Source organism: Canis aureus, chromosome 1 (genome assembly GCF_053574225.1).
Source record: "Canis aureus isolate CA01 chromosome 1, VMU_Caureus_v.1.0, whole genome shotgun sequence".
Classification (NCBI taxonomy): Eukaryota; Metazoa; Chordata; class Mammalia; order Carnivora; family Canidae; genus Canis; species Canis aureus.
In genome coordinates this window covers 119484790-119499971 of record NC_135611.1, presented here as the reverse complement: position 1 = coordinate 119499971, position 15182 = coordinate 119484790, and the positions used below count along the sequence as shown (strand labels likewise).

Below are 15182 nucleotides of genomic sequence, written 5' to 3'. Positions count from 1 at the left end.
CCAGTGGATGGGAAAAGATATATCATGTAAACCTTAAACATAAGAAAGTTAGAGTGATTATAAAAGCAACAATAAAATAGTATTAAAGGCAAAGAATATTATCAGAACAGGGAATGTTCCATAATGATATAAGGGTCAATACACTAAGAAGATTAACATAAATGTGTACGCACCTGAAAACAGAGTCTGAGAATACATAGAGTAAAAATTGCTAGAACAAAAGGATGTGACTGGAGGTTGAGAGTAGATTTTTAAATTTCAATTTTATATGCTTCTTATTATTTACGCTTTAATACCAAATACATGCTTGTTCTACCATCATCATCATCATCTTCATCTTCATCATCATCATCACCATCATCATCGATTTCCAGAGAGATGAGAAGGAAAGGCATTCCGGACAAAGGTCACATGTGTGCCAGGGTAGGGAGGCATAAAAGGACCCGGTGTACTCCGGGACCATAGATTTTTGGCATGCCTGGAATATAGAGTGGGTTGGTACTACTGAGAAGGAGGGATAAAAGATAAGCAGCAGATGATTAGAGGCCAGACTTAGAAGAGCCTCATGTCAAGGAATTTGAGCTTTATCTTGATGGCCGTGGATAGTCACTAAAGTGTTTTTCAAAAGGAAGAGAGAGGGGGGAAAAAAGGAGGTGAGAGCATCATGTTTGAGTTTCAGACAGATGATCCTGACTCCAAGTTGGAAGATGGGTTAGAGAGAGGAGACCAGAGTAAAGGCAGAGTGACTTCTGGAAGATGCTTCAGTGATGCAAACTAGAAATGCTAGAGGCCTAAACTGGGAGAGGAAAACATAGATGGAGAAGGAAGTATTGTTTTGAAAGGTTCCTTCAGAAGCAATATAGTGAGAGTTTGGCAATTCTGGATCCGGATGATGACACACGCTGACATCTATTAACTCCTGTAGTCGTGTTATAAAGCCACTTGGTGAATGTTAGTTTATTCCCACTTCCCATAAAACAATAATAACAACAACACAGTAATTAATATACCATTTAAAAGTTTGTTTTATTCACGAGAACCCCCATCAGAATCTCAGCTGGGCTTCTTTGTAGAAGTTGATGCACTGGTCCTAAAATTTATATGCGACTCAAGGAACCTAGAGTAGCCAAAACAATCTTGAAAAGAAGAGTGATATTTGAAGGACTTACACTGTGATTTCAAAACTTAATAAAGCAAAAGTAATTGAGACAGTGTGGTCCTGGCATGAGGGTAAATAGATCAATAGAATAAAATTGAGAGCCCAGAAATAAACCCATGTATCTATGGTGAATTGATTTTTTGACAAGGGTGGCAAGACTATTCAGTGGGGGAAAGAATAGTCTTTTCAACAAATGCTGGTGGGACAGCTGGATATCTATATTCAAAAGAATGAGGTTGTACCCCTACCTCATACCATATGCAAATATTAACTCAGAACAGATCAAATACCTAAATGAAAGAGCAAAAACTGTAAAAAAGGAAAACAAAGCACAGGGGTAAATCTTCATGACCTTGGATTAGGCAATGATTTCTCAGATATAACACTAAAAGCACAAGCAACAGAAAATAAAATTGATAAATTTGGCTTCATCAAAATTCTTAAAGTTGTGCTTCAAATGACACTGTTAAGAAAGTGAAAAGACAGCTTACACGATGGAGAAAACAGGTGCAAACCATCTATCTGATAAGGGACTTGTGTCTAGAACACATAAAAAACCCTTAGAACTCAGCAATAAAATTAATTCATTAAAAATGGGCCAGCGATCTGAACCAATGTTTCTCTAAAGAAGGTATACAAATGGCCAAAGTGTACCTGAAAAGATGTTCAACATTATTAATCACCAGAGAAATGCAAATAAAAACCTCGATGAGAAACCAGATGGCAAAAACATTAGGATTGCCATCATCAAAAAAGGGGGGGGGGGAATGCAGATAATAAGTGTTAGTGAGAATGTTGAGGAGTTGGAACACTCATACGCTGCTGGGGGGTGACATAAAATGATGCAGCCACGTGAGAAAAGCCTGGCAGTTCCTCATCAAGGTAAACGTTGGTCTGCCATTTGGCCCAGCAGGCCCACACTTTGGTGTACACTTGCGAGAAATAGAAACCTGTGTCCACGCAAGAGCTTGTACACGGATGCTTACAGTAGTGTTATCTGCAATGGCCTGAAGATGGAACCAACCGAGATGCCCACCACCTGCCGAATAGATGAGCAAAATGGGGTCTATCCATCGGTTGGAATATTATTTGGCCATAAGAAGGAATGAGGCATCACTACAGGCTACAACACAGATGAGCTTTGAAAATCTTATGCTAAGGGCAAGAAGCCAGTTAGTTACGAGAGGCCACGTATTATCAGATTCCGTTTATAGGAAGTGTGTGTAGTAGGCAAACCTATGGAGACGCAGAACAGATTAGTGGGTACCTAGGACTGGGAAGCAGGGAGGCTGGGGGTGGGGGTGAGGGTGGGGTAGCTAAAGGGCCCATCGCTTTTTCTGAGGCTGAAGAAAATGTTTTTTTTTTTTTTTTGAAGAAAATGTTCTATAATCGCGAGGATAGTTGTACAACTCTGACTCTACTAAGTTGTCAAATTATACATTTTAAATGGGTGCATCGTGTGATGGGGGAATTACATATCAATAGAGCCAACAGGATTACAAAACAAGGAGGGAGCTTGTGTCATTCTCCATTTTTATTTATTTATTTATTTTATTTTTATTTTTTTCATTCTCCATTTTTAAAATTACCACAGCGAACAGAGGTATATTTCGCCCCAAACAGAGCGGGACCTGAAGGCACAAAATACTAAATTGCCATCTATCCTCAAATTCTAATCCTACTGCAGTCCTCAGGGGAAGTCACTGTCCTTCACATTTTTCTTTGTGTTTGCGTATGTATGGACTTAAACAAGAGGTAGATTCATAATTTAGTTCTGGAATTTAGAAAATAAGAGTATTAAAAAAAATAAGAGGATTCATGCTAGTGTGGATTGTTCTGCTGCTTGCTTTTTTTTCACGTGACACTGTTTTGGAAATCCTTCCGTGTCATTAGGTAGAGATCTTCCTTTCATAGAATTACTGCATAGTGTTTGCAAGTAGTCCATCAGTAAAGATGCAGGCAGGTGGCATACTTAATAGGGGAATTGTTGGGTTGAGGGCTATGGGGTCTAATATTTGACAGATACTGCAAATTGTCCTCTAAAAAAAGTTGTAAAGGCTCTCCCCGGGAAGCCTGCTTCTCCCTCTGCCTATGTCTCTGCCTCTCTCTGTGTCTCTCATCTCTCATGCATAAATAAATAAAATCTTAAAAAAAAAAAGACTATTTAAAAAAATAAACAAATAAAAAAAGTTGTAAAATTTCACCTTCCCATCGGTAGTGAATATATGTACCCTTCTCTACGCAAACCATGGACATTGTTAGTAGTAGTTTTATTTATTTATTTATTTATTTATTTATTTATTTATTTATTTATTGTTAGTAGTTTTAAATCTTATTTCTTTGATATCTTGTTGTTTTAACTTCTATTTTCCTGATTACTTGTAAGGTTAATGAATTCCCGGAATATTTTCACCCTGAGGTCGTTTTGTTGAGATATCTGCTATACTTTTTTTTTACGACCCTTAAAAGTTTTGTTACCCTTTTTATTTATCTTGGGATCTCATTTCGTCTCTATCTCTTGTAAATAGCAAAGAGCTAGACTTTCTCGATTGCAGTTCTTACCAGATTTGCCTGATCTGAGAGCCCGGGAAAAGGAAGCTGGCAAAATTTCACAATGAGTGTATTAATGACAAATCACCAAGACTAATGTTTAAATGTCTGTCTGCGGGGCTAGCTGTGTGTTATCTTTATTTTTCTGCGACATTAAAGTTTGTTTATACAGAGCCCCTAAAATGTTACCACAAAGGACTCCACTTCTAAAGACACGTCCCCAAATTCTTTGACCCATGTTTCACAAAAGGTGGAGTCTAATTTTTCTCCCCTGGAATATGAGCTGGCCTCAGGGCCTCACCTGTCACAGACGGATCGAAGTGATGCTTTGTCACTTCCAGCTTCCACTTGGCTGTTTTTTGTTTTTCTGTTGGGATGCTGCTCCTGGAACTCAGCCCCCCAGTGTCGTGGGGAAGCCCAGGCCACACGGAGAGGCCCACCTGGGGGGGATGAGGGCCCCAGAACACAGCCAGCACCAACCCCCACCCAGCTTTTTGAGTCTTCAAACCAAGGCCCAAACATTAGTAGCAAAGACGGGCCATCTCTGCTATATCCTGTCCTAGGGCCTGCTTCACAGGATCTATGAGCAAAATAAAGGGTTGTTTCATGCCACTAAGTTTCGGGGTAACTTATTATGCAGCCATAGTGACTATATTAATATAGTTTTAGAGGTATTCCTCAACATCACCCAATTGGGATGGAAAAGAGAAGACAACCTGGCTCAGAAATTTTGTTTTTCTAGTAACTCGCTCATCCTCTTTCCTCAATGAGCTACGTTTAGAACTGTTCATACCATCTTCTCCTGGGTTTTTTCTTTCTCTTTCTGAATAGAAATATATTTTTATATATATATATATTTAAAGATTGTATTTATTTATTCATGAGAGACACAGAGAGAGAGAGAGAGGCAGAGACATAGGCAGAGGGAGAAGCAGGCTCCCTACAGGGAGCCCGATGAGGGATTCGATCCCAGGACCCCAGGTCACCACCTGAGCCAAAGGCAGAGGCTCAACTGCTGAGCCACCCAGGTGCCCCCTCCCCCCCACCGTCTTTTTTTTTTTTTTCCACTTAAAAAAGTCTTTTACTTGCTTTGACTTAATAGAATTTTCTTTGTCTCATTCTTTTTCCTCTGGAAATTAGAAATAGAATGTATACATCATTTCTTCTTCTAGGATTAGGATTACATTTTTTAAAACTCACATTCTCTACATCCTCTCCTGAACAAGATGAAGAACTTACTGGGCTTTCACTTCCTTCCTTTCTCTCTTCCTCACCGTCTGTCATGTTTACATGATCTGAGCCTGAGTTTCAGACTGTCTTAAAAAAAATAGCCAGCAATTATTTATATTTAATTATAAGCACACCCTCTACTCCCGATTCTTTGTCAGTGGTTTTAGTGCTGCGTATTTTCCTTGTGGACTCATTTTCTGGCTTGCTGGAACTCACCTTCCAACAAATTTCAGGACCGTCTGGGTGTATGAACTTTATGAATCTTTGGATGACTGAAAGGTGTCTTTATATTGTGTCTTTCATTTGAGTGCTACTCAGATTTGGTATAGAATTCTGGGTTTGAAAAACCAATTTTTTTTTTCTAGAACTATCTATGTGGTTGGTGTTCCGTTGTTTCCTAGCGACCAGTGTTGCCAATAAGACACAAGGCTGACACGATGGTCACTCCTCTGCGGGGACTCTGGTAATCCCTCTCCCCCCATCTCTGTTTGGAGGATTTTCTCTTTATTTTTGGTGTCCTGAATTTTATGAGATGGGCTCTTTCTTCACTCTTTTCAGCGACGTAAGGACCGTGTCCTTTCTTCCACTCTGTAAATGCTTCTCTCTGAAGCCCCCCTCCATTCCTTTCCTGCTTCCCTTCCTGGGTCTTAATTGTCCCAGCACCCCACTCTAGTCCCACTGACCAGGACCCCCTCCTCCCCTCCATTGCCACCAGGCAGGGGGCCTCCTCCGGCCCAGGTCAAGGCCTTTCCTCTTGCTCTGTACTCACTGCTCTCTCCACCTTAGGAGCCGGTCCATGAGCATGCAGCCACGTGCTCCTGCCCCCACTTAAGGAAGCCAAGCACCTCTCTCTGTCTTTCTCTCTCTCTCTTTCTCCTCCACACCCTCTCCACCCACCTCCCTATTTCTCAACTCTTTATCCACAACTGTGTTTCTTGACAGAGCTGTCTGCACGCGCCAACTCTACTCCCTCACCTTCCATCAATTTGCCCACGCAGTCCAGCATCCTCCCCACAGCGCAGGTGTGATCCTGACACTGCTCTGGGCAGGTGCCTTCCGGCCCGGACTCTGCCGCCAGCCCTCCTCTCACCTGCTTTCCCTTCCAGGAGGCATCTCCACCCTCTCTTGTTGAACACTTTCTTCTTTCCACTTCAGTCTGCTGTTTTTCCATCTCCTTTATTGGCTCCTCCTCCTGAGATTCAGGCCTCAGCCACCCCCTCTTCTCCCTCTGCTCTCTTTTCCTGGGGAGGGGGGGGGCTCATCCTCTCCCCTGGTGTTGAATACCATCTACGTGTTTAGTTGCAGATCTGTGTCTCCAGCCGGATATCAAGTCCCAGCTCCGTCTTCTAACATCTCACTTGTCCATTGGTTGTTTCGCAGGATCTCAGAGTTGACAGGTGCAAGACTGGACCTTGTTTTCTCTCTGAACGCCCCTCCCAATCTGCTCCTTCTCTCCACTTATTTCAGCCCAAATCCCAGGGGTCAATCCCTACGTCTCCTTTTCTCTTACTGCTCCATGTCTGATCTCTTAGCATAATCTATTGACCGTATTACCCTTCGTTATGACTCAACATGTGTGTATCAAGCTCTCCTTATGCCCAGGGCCACTACCCTAGTCCAAACCACTGACTCTCGCCCGGACCACAACATCCCCCCAGCTGGGCTCCTTGCTTCCGGTCCTGCTTCCTTACAATGCATCTTCCATCCAGCAGCTACCGACATCCTCCCCAAAACACAATCCAGCTCATAGCTTCCCCTTACACCTAAAATAAATCCTACAAGTTCCTGCCTGATCCGGCTCCTCTCCAACCCTCTAATGACATGTTATGCCATTCTGCAGCCCCACCTCCACCCTTTCATTCATTCAGGGACTCTGGCTTTTTCCCCTCCAGTCTTTCACACCAGCACAGGTACTTTACGCATCACTCCCATTTTGCAGGGAATTTACGGGTTGAGGTGGAGATGGGGCCAGGTGCCCAAGGATGCAGCAAATTGGATGCGTTCTCCCATGAGATGGAAGGGCATTTAGCTTCCTGACTTAGGTCTAAAAGGAGTCTGAGAGATCTATGCTGGAAAAACCCTTGCAATACACATGGCGGATGAAAGGTTAAGATCCACTGCCTGCAAAGATGGTCAACGTGGGAGGAAAAACACGAACAATCCAAGAGAAAAAACAGGCAAGGGATTTAAAGGTTTTCACAGGAAGAGAAATTCAAAGAGCCAATAAGCACGTGAAGAAACTGAGGTACCCTCTTTTCTCTAAGCTCATGAGGTTGGCACAAATAAAAGAGTGGCTGGTGAGAATGTATGAAACCAGACACTCTTGCGCATTGTTGGTAGAAACATGAAGTGCAGCAATGCTCCAGGGAAAAAATCTGGCAATGTCTATTAAAATTAACATGCATGTCCCTCTTGACCCAGAAATGACACTATTAAGAATCTTATAGGTACAAAATTACCAGCCTGGAAGTATATTTACCCCAAGATGGCATTTTAGCAACTGTTTCTAATGTCAGATATCAAAGAGGAGATTAGAAAGAGATTGTCACAAAATGGAAAATTGTTCACAATGTCATGTCAAGTAAAATAAGAAGATATAAAATTCTATCGACATTACAACAAATCTGCCAACATGGATTGAGCATATGGGCGAGAATGTGCAGAAATATTGATTTAGATAGCTGATGGGATTGTGGGAGATATTTGCCTTCAGTGTCTTTTGCTATTAGAATGTTGTTTTGCCAATAATGTAACTTTTTAAAAACAGGCACGTTGGGTCCTGGAAGTGGGGTTGGTTGAGAGGGTAAAGGTTAATTTGCCTTGAAGGCCATTTTAAGCTTTTTGAGTTATTCTTTGGGAAGCCATGAGTGGTGGATGGGTTTGGGGCTTGGGAGTGCTGGAGGTGGGCTCAGAGGTGGAGGGGTGAGGGTGGAGACTAGAGGGTAGTTCTCATGGGAGGGGAAGTCACTGCCACTCTATATAGATCAGGCTGGATGAGGATTAGATCGGAGGCAGCAGGGAAGGAAGTCAGGAGGCAGATTCAGAAAGTCAGTCATTGGGAAGAAACCACCCACTGTGTAAGCAAAGAGGAGGAGCAGCGGGAAGATTCCACTGGCCTCACCTGGGCAGGGAAGGCCAGGCCCCCGGAGGAAGTTTTTAAAGAGGTAGGGTGGGAGGGGAGCAAACGTAAGAGTTCGATTTCAGACATGCTGAATCTGAAATTTGAGAGTTTTCTGAACTCAATTTGGAACAGGGAAATATTTGCTTTGAATGACAAAGTTAAAAAAATACGTATCCAAGAAGCCAGAGACTGAACAGTCTTCAGTGATTTGACTGACCTGTAGGAAGACTGAACTTTCCCTCCAATAAGACAAACTACTTTGAGCAGAGGGATTTCCAAAAATAGCACTTCCTCACTTTCTGGTATAGCTTTATCTTAGTATTTTTGCCTAATATTGAACCCAGATTCTTCTTTTTAAGTCTTTGTGATCCTCCTAGTCTACTTTCCCTACTTAATGCGATTCTTTTCTTCGAAGAAGAATTCCCTTGCTGCTTTTGCCCATTGTGTATTTGTAAACAGTGGACACCAATGACCCAAACTACCCCTTGGAGCTTTTGTCATTGCGATGGACCAAGTCCTCCATTCTTTTAATAACTTTGGTTCCTCTTTACGCTCTGTCAGGCTTTTCCCTACATACTTGTGGTAGAAAGCAGCCCTAGCTAAGCAGAGTTTTCAGGGTGTGGCTCTACTGCACTTCCCTCATCTGGGCAGCCATGGTCTTGCCGGCTCTTTCGGGTTCTCTGGCACTAGCTGGTCTGTGACCTTCTCCTGCAGGGACCTGTCCCATTCTGACCACCAACTGTGGCTAATTTCAGGACCCTGTGCCACAGGTTGTAGATTTACACCTTCCAAATCAGATGTGAGTGTTAAAACATCCCAGCTTGCCTACTAGGATGGCTGCGGTGATTTTAAAAAGGAAAACAGCAAGTGTCATCAAGGATGTAGTGAAATTGGGACGCTAACACATCGCTGGTGGGAATGCAAGGTGGTGCAGCTGCTGTGAAAAACAATACGATGGTTCCTCAAAAAATTAAAAATAGAATTACCACATGATCCAGCAATTCTGCTTCCGGGTAGAGCATCGAAAGACTTGAAAGCAAGCCTCAAAGAGATATTTCGCCATCTGTATTCACAGCAACATTATTCACAATAAGCCAACAGGTAGGGGCAACCCATGCAACTGTTGATGGATAAATGGGTGTACAGAGTGTGGTCTAACCACGCAATGGAATATCACTCAGCCTTAAAAGGAAGGAAATTCTGACACAGGTCACCTGAATGAGCCTTGAGGCCATCATGATAAGTGAAATAAGCCAGTCGCAAAGAGACAAACCATCTATGAGGGACCTAGAATAGTCAAATTTAGAGAGAGAGAAAGTAGAACGGTGGTTGTCAGGGGCTACAGGGAGGCAGGAGTGGAGAGTTGTTGTTTAATGGGTACCGAGTTTCCGGTACCAGAAAAGACTTCTGGAGATTGGTTGCACAACGATGTGAATGTGCTTCACACTACTGAATAACACGCCTACAAATGGCAAAAAAAAAAAAAAAAAAAAAAAAAGGTAAATTTTATGTCTATGTTACCACAATCAAAATTAAAAAAAAAAAAAAAAAAAAAAAAAAAAGAAGAGTGGAGCCAGGATCCAAATTCATGTCATCCAATGACAATGCCTATTCTTAACACTAGGCTATGCTAGCCCTACAGGTAATAGGGCCCATGCACCTCAGAAGGCAGATTATCTGTCACCCACTCTTGCCACAGCGTGTCCTTGGGGATGTCATTCCCCAACCCAAGCTGCTTATTGATGGATGCCTTATGTGTACACTCAGAGTGCCTTCCCCTGCACCACCCCTGCCCAGAGAGGTTTTGGTAAATCATATCTGTAACTCCCTTTGTCCACTCAGGATCAGAGCCCCAGCTGGCTGGGCCACTGCTGCCAATTGTTTATCAGTAGCACATCCTCTAACATTAAAGTTGAAGTTTGGGGGTGCCTGGGTGGCCCAGTTGGTTGAGTGTCAGACTCTTGATTTTGGCTCAGGTCATGATCTCAGAGCCCTGCGTTGGGTTCTGCACTCAGCGCAGAGTCTCCTTGAGATTCTCTCTCCCTTTGCCCCAGCCCTGCTCTCAAGCACTCTTTTTCTTTTCCTCTTTCTCTCTCAAAAAATAAAAATAAATAAAAATAGAGTCACAGCCCTGATACCCACCTCACGGAATTCACTGATCTTTGTTATTTGTGCGCCTACTTGGCTCCCTCATGCCAGTGTAAGTTCCTCCACGATATTCATCTGTATCGGAGGGACCCTTAGTCCAGGCCTTGTGTTCATGAATACTTTTCTGTATGGGCCACGAATGTTCAGTTTATTATTATTTTTTTAATTTTTATTTATTTATGATAGTCACACAGAGAGAGAGAGAGGCAGAGACATAGGCAGAGGGAGAAGCAGGCTCCATGCACCGGGAGCCCGATGTGGGATTCGATTCCGGGTCTCCAGGATCGCGCCCTGGGCCAAAGGCAGGCGCTAAACCGCTGTGCCACCCAGGGATCCCTGTTCAGTTTATTCTTTTACCTTATGCATTCTTTGAAGATAGGACCTTGTCTTGGACTTCCCACAATATTACTGCTATGTTTACACACATAATAGGCATTTTAAAAAGAACAACTTCTAGAGATTTTCAAACTTGACAAAAGTAGAGAGAATAGTATAATGAACACTCGTGTGCTCATCACTCTGTGTCAATATTTTACCATTCTTGCTATCTAACAAGTATTTAATATGTCATGAGATGATAGCACTGAATGAATTTAGTTCAAAAATTAAGAATTTAAATTAGATGCAAGAACTTCTTGGTAGGTATATTCAGTTTTGTTTTTGTTTTTGTTTTTGTTTTTGTTTTTAGCAGGTTCCAATGTGAGATCTTGATCTCACAACCCTGAGATCAAGACCTGAGCTGAGATCAAGATTCGGATGCTTAAAAAAAAAAAAAAAAAAAAAGATTCGGATGCTTAAATGAGCCACCCAGGCACCCCTAACATTCAGTTTCTTAGTAGATGACAGTGTGGAATACACTATTTCTACATAGGTAGGTCCGATTCCACCTGTCTGAGATCATTTATATCTAATTCCACCTAATGATAATCTGGAGATGGGCTAAGTTACCTCTTAATGTATTTTCCCATCGTGTAAGTTCAGAATGCCACAGGCTCTTTGCTTACAAGTGACAGAAACGCAGTCTGGGTGACTTAAGCCAAACAATCTATTGAATAGATTGGGAGATGCTCATAGAATCCAAGGAAAAAATTAATTTATCTTGTGTGGCTTCAGATGTGGCTTTCATTTTTAAAATGTTAAGTAGTTTTTAACTAATCCCTAAGATACCACCATCTTCTATGATGTTGCCTTCCTGTCCTCTCTGAACTTTTGGAGAATAGATAGACTCCAGCAGAAAAAAATCCACACCATCCATTTTAATCCCAATTTCAGTTTATTTTATGTCATCAATAAATGCTTGGACTCTACATACAAGTAAAGTAACTTTCTTTTGGCAAGTTGAGTTATACTTTCCTATTAATTTATTTTTAATCTCTAACTTGTCTTCCTTACGTTCGACTCTTCTTCCGTAAGTGGTGGTCATGACATGAGTTAAGTGATGCTCTGTCCAAAGACTACTTCATGTGAGGTCCTGATTTGAATACTTAGTGAGGGGATCCCTGGGTGGCGCAGCGGTTTAGCACCTGCCTTTGGCCCAGGGCGCGATCCCGGAGACCCGGGATCGAATCCCACGTCGGGCTCCTGGTGTATGGAGCCTGCTTCTCCCTCTGCCTATGTCTCTGCCTCTCTCTCTCTCTCTCTGTGTGACTATCATAAAAAAAAAATGAATACTTAGTGAGGAAAAGTTCTATGAAGTGAAGCATTTTTCTCATTCTTTTCAAAAGGATTTATTTGCACTCCATGCACTTTTAAAAGGAATACATAAATAGACATTTTAGAGAAAGGAGGGGAAAGGAACTGAATCAGTAGAAAAACTATTAAAAAATTCTGTTTCCTTTCTCTGCATCATTGCTACATTTTATTCTAGTCCTTTGGGTTTCAGGACTTAGCTGGTCTTTGAGTCAAACACTTGTGGAATCAGTTGAATACACACCTTCAATTACGATAAGCATGTGTTTACCCCATCAGTTGAAATTAAGATCGTCCCAAAGAAGATTCCAGGTTGCTGGTAGGATCTATCCTTCAGAATCCCTTCCTGTTGTTTTGATTCCTTTCTATCCCTTTTCTCTTTGCTTATAGATATTGACTTCCAATGTTTTTTCAAATCTTCTGGTTATAGAAATTCGTAGGACACATTTGCTGTATTTTCCTGGCTTTGAGCAAGGCACCTAAACTCACTCCGATCTTTCATTGCACCTGCTATGCTCACTATTTTCAGGATGATCTAGAGTTCAGCCATCGTTCAAAGGAGAATACACGGAAATGCACAGCATTCAAGTGTCGGTTCCACGAGTATACCATGCCATCGGAGAGAAAGATGGATTCTTTCAGAGTTCCTTTTTTACCTGAGAATCTCTAGACAAACGGATAATTTTCATCTACAAATTATTTTTTTCTGTACATTTTCCATGAGCTACCTTCTCCCATTAGGCCACCCCCCTTGGGTGATAGAACCCTGTTCTTTGGCTGATGGGTGCATTTGGGAACACAGACCTGGGCCACTTTAGACCAGTGCTGTCTTATAGAGATAGACAATGAGCCATATATGGAATTTAAAATTTTCTGATAGCTATATTTAAAAACGAAAAGGAAATAATTGAAATTAATTTTACCTAGACAAATACATAAAAAATATTTCAACATGAAATCAGTGTAACAATTATTATGGAGAGAGTTTACAGTCTCCTCCACCCTCGTCAGTCTTTTTAGGATATGATTGCCATATGACATTCTCTAAGGTGTACAAGATAGTGATTTGATATATAATTATGCATATGAATATATTGAAATTTCAGGCTTTTTGGTACAAAGTATTCAAAATCTTGGTTGCATTTTATATTTAGAACACATTTCAATTTGGACACTAAACTTTTATTGTAAGTAATTGATCTGTATTTAAAGTTCATAAAATTGACAGTTGAAAAATTGATTTACATACCAACATTTTAAAAATGTTTCCAATCACTGAATCATGTATTGGTTCTAAATTTTAAATACAAATTAATTAAAATGAAATAAAATTAAAAATGTAGTTCCTTAGTTGCAGTAGCCACATTCCAGGTGCTAGCTTTTTGGACATTATAGCTCTAGACTCTTATGACTCAAAGTATGGTCTGGGGACCAGAAGAAGTGATATCACACCCAGGACCTTGTTAGAGATGTAGTGTCTACTCTATCTCAGAAGCTGGTTTTCTAGCATTCAAAAGCACATTATAACTCAAAAAGGATACTCTGGACCAGTGGTCAATAAACTTTTCCTATAATGGGCCATATATTTGGGCTTCGTGTGCCACAGACAGTCTCTGTTGCATATTATTCTTATTTATTTTTTTACTAAAATTTAAAATGTAAAAACTATGCTGAGCTCGTTGGCCTGTAAAATAGGCTACAGGACACCCTGGCAAAAACAGGCTGTAGGCCACATTTGACCCACAGGCCATAGTTTGCTAATCCTTGTCTAGACCAAAACTGATAAAAGAACAAAACTGCAGTCCTTTCTGGTGACCCAGTTACCTGGTATATTCTCATTATAACAAATGTGATTAAAAAGGTGTCTTGAATTTCGTAGGGCAAATTTGCCATTACCTCTCCAAATATAACTATGTACCCCTTGACCCATACATACCACTTCTAATCCTCTATTCTGCAGAAAAAATACAATTACACACACACACACACGTGCTTGCACACACAATGTAGCAATTATAAACATTCAAGGATATTCATTGCAGCATTGTTGGTAGAAGCAAGATATCAGAAATATTGTAAATATCCATCAATAAATGTTCTAATAAGTTATGATAACTTCATTACCACAGAACACTGAATAGTTGTCAAAAGAAATGAAGTAGATCTATATACAAGACCATGAAAGTATGTCCAGGTCATATTGAAAATAAAGTTACAGGGACACCTGGGTGGCTCAGTGACTGAGCATCTGCCTTTGGCTCAAGTCGTGATCCTGGGGTCCTGGGATCGAGTCCCACATTAGGCTCCTTGCACGGAGCTTACTTCTCTCTCTGCCTGTGTCTCTGCCTCTCTGTGTGTGTCTCTCATGAATAGATTTTTTTAAAATTTAAAAAAGAAAATAAAGTTACAGAATGGTATATTCTCATTTTAAAGATTGAGAACACACATGGGCAAACATGCACTCACACAACCCAGATTAGTTCAGTGATCACCCCTCTGAAGTAAGAGCTGGGGGTAAAGGGGCAGAAGGGACAGTGAACTTAACACTCTTTGCTTTATTCATTTCTGTATTACGTTAATATCTTAATAGGGGTGCATCATTTCTGTAATAAAAGTAATTTAAAAGGTGACTTTGATTTTTGGGTGTAGGACCACCATCTTACTCTATATTCTTTGCTGCTCTCCCTATAGAAATGTGGTAAGCATACTGAGCATACATCTAAAAAATTAATCACATCAGTCATTTTCCATTTCTGATAATGTGAGTCAGAGTCCTAGAGAGGAGGAAGGAAGTTGAGATGAGCCCAACATTCTGCAGTCCTTTTCTCCTAATTCAAAAGTATTTCCTAATTATTTCCTAATTCAAAATGGTATGAAGGTGGGATAACCAACAGAAATCAGTGACTAGGAATCTGGGCAACCAAAAATTTAAACTTTCACTTAAAATCCAGGAGGGGCTACACTTAAAAAGGGTAAACTGGAAACAAACACTCCTCTAAAAAAACTGAACACAAACTTATACATCTTTCAATACCAAGTGGATTAAGGTGATTACCTCTTCTCTACTTGCCTGCCAGGAGGAAAAGTTAAGTCCTCTTTGTTTTGTTTGCTTATTTCTAAAGATTTTATTTATTTATTTGAAAGAGGGAGAGAGAGCTAGAGAGAGAACACAAGCAGGGGGAGCAGCAGAGGGAGAGGGAGAAGCAGGCTCCCTAGACCTGGGATCACGACCTGAGCCGAAGGCAGATGCTTTAATCGACTGAGTCATCCAGGTGCCCCAAATTA

The 15182-nt window shown here is 41.1% G+C and overlaps 2 long non-coding RNA genes across 6 annotated transcripts; one reads left to right on the top strand and one right to left on the bottom strand.

Annotated features, from left to right (window-relative positions):
* Positions 1-244: 244 nt before the first annotated feature.
* On the bottom strand, positions 245-5312 carry LOC144288363 (uncharacterized). Of its 2 annotated transcripts, none has more exons than XR_013356311.1 (3): positions 5156-5312; positions 4949-5026; positions 245-478 (listed from the first exon to the last, which is right to left on the bottom strand). It is a non-coding gene; the product is annotated as an uncharacterized LOC144288363 (long non-coding RNA). The 2 variants fall into 2 exon arrangements; XR_013356307.1 differs by having other exon boundaries at positions 4949-5022; positions 5156-5310.
* LOC144288342 (uncharacterized) lies at positions 5193-10972 on the top strand. Of its 4 annotated transcripts, none has more exons than XR_013356296.1 (4): positions 5193-5501; positions 6239-6336; positions 6879-9161; positions 10900-10972. It is a non-coding gene; the product is annotated as an uncharacterized LOC144288342 (long non-coding RNA). The 4 variants fall into 4 exon arrangements; XR_013356303.1 differs by having other exon boundaries at positions 5208-5501; positions 6879-7184; XR_013356292.1 differs by lacking the exon at positions 10900-10972 and having other exon boundaries at positions 5319-5501; positions 6879-10840.
* The last annotated feature ends 4210 nt before the right edge of the window (positions 10973-15182 follow it).